General features: G+C 37.9%; 1 protein-coding gene across 1 annotated transcript in view; it reads right to left on the bottom strand.

The window, feature by feature from the left end:
- CCT4 (chaperonin containing TCP1, subunit 4 (delta)) overlaps positions 1–1,563 on the bottom strand; it is a 41,328-nt gene that overhangs the window by 23,174 nt on the left and 16,591 nt on the right. The gene's annotated exons all lie outside the window — the stretch shown is intronic.

Genomic DNA, 1,563 nt, shown 5'->3' with positions numbered 1-1,563 from the left:
TTTTTTTTTTTTTTTTTTTTGAGACAGGGTCTCACTCTGTCACCCAGGCTGGAGTACAGCAGTGTGATCATGGCCCACTACAGCCTCCACCTCCTGGGCTCAAGAGATCCTCCTGTTTCAGTCTCCCAAGTAGCTGGGGCTATAGGTGCATGCTAACACATGTGGCTACTTTTTTTAAAAACAGTTTTGTTTTTTGTTTTGTTTTTTACAGAGGTGGGGTCCCATTATGTTGCCTAGAAAGCTCTCGAACTCCTGGGCTCAAACAATCCTCCTGCTTCAGTCTCCCAAAGTGCTGAGATTACAAGCATGAATCACCATTCCCAGCCTCAGAGTATCAACTTAAGAGTCTTTTGCCAAGTTTATTTGAATAGACCCCTTATAAGTATAATCTGATTCATTAAAAAGCCATCTTTTCCTAATTGGTGGATGGCACAACGTATGAAGCCTCAGGACCATCCAAGAAAACAGCAAAACTTCTAAGTTTTGTTTTATTTAACAATGCTTTATTTTATGTTCCAAATAAGATGCTTATTTTCCTATAATAAATTATCATTTTTTTCCAACATTTTAATAGCAATATTACATATAGACTTGTCACTTCTGGATAACAAAATTTTTTTGTTGTAAAATAGTATGTGGTAATTATACAAAATTTGGAAAATACAGAAAGAAGAAATTAAAATGTGTCAACTGAATATTTTTGAAGCAAAGACCATTAGTATTTGTATGTAGTATGTTGGTTTATTTCCAATCATTTTCTATTTTTTAAGTAAGCTCACAATATATAATTTTATCTTTTGTTTTTCATGTAATGTTTCATTAGTGTTTTTCCCCACTATAAAAATCTTCATGAACAATTTTTAATGGCTGTACGATTAACATGCTGTGGTATACTATTTGTTTAAACATTTTCCTATCATTGGATATTTTGCCTATTCCAGGTTGTTTCTATTATACATAAATTCGAAAAAGTTTTTTAAAAGCCATCTTTACATAACCCAAAGGGATTTTTTTGATAGAAGTTTCTTTTTTTTTTTTGAGATGGAATTTTACTGTCACCCAAGCTGGAGTCAAGTGGTGCGATCTCGGCTCATTGTAACCTCTACCTCCCGAGTTCAAGCAATTCTCCTGTCACTGCCTCCCAAGTAGCTGAAATTAAAGGCATGCACCAGCATCCCCAGCCAATTTTTGTATTTTTAGTAGAGATGGGGTTTCATGATGTTGGCCAGGTTGGTGTCGAACTCCTGACCTCAGGTGATCCACCTGCCTCAGCCTCCCAAAGTGCTGGGATCCCAGGCATGAGCCACTACGCCCGGCCTGATAGAAATTTATTTCTAATGCATTTGTTTTTGCTCATATGACTTGACAACAGGTTTATGTTTTTAATCTCCTCATTCCTCAAGTGTATGCCAAGTTGCCATGGACAAGTATAAGGTAAAAGAAGTAAAATAGGGCTGGGCGCGGTGGCTCAAACCTGTAATCCCAGCACTTTGGGAGGCCGAGACGGGTGGATCACGAGGTCAGGAGATCAAGACCATCCTGGCTAACCCGGTGAAACCCCGT

The sequence above is a fragment of the Mandrillus leucophaeus genome, unplaced genomic scaffold (genome assembly GCF_000951045.1).
Source record: "Mandrillus leucophaeus isolate KB7577 unplaced genomic scaffold, Mleu.le_1.0 Scaffold307, whole genome shotgun sequence".
Classification (NCBI taxonomy): Eukaryota; Metazoa; Chordata; class Mammalia; order Primates; family Cercopithecidae; genus Mandrillus; species Mandrillus leucophaeus.
The sequence above is the reverse complement of the archived record's forward strand: the minus strand, read 5'-3'. Positions and strand labels throughout refer to the sequence as shown.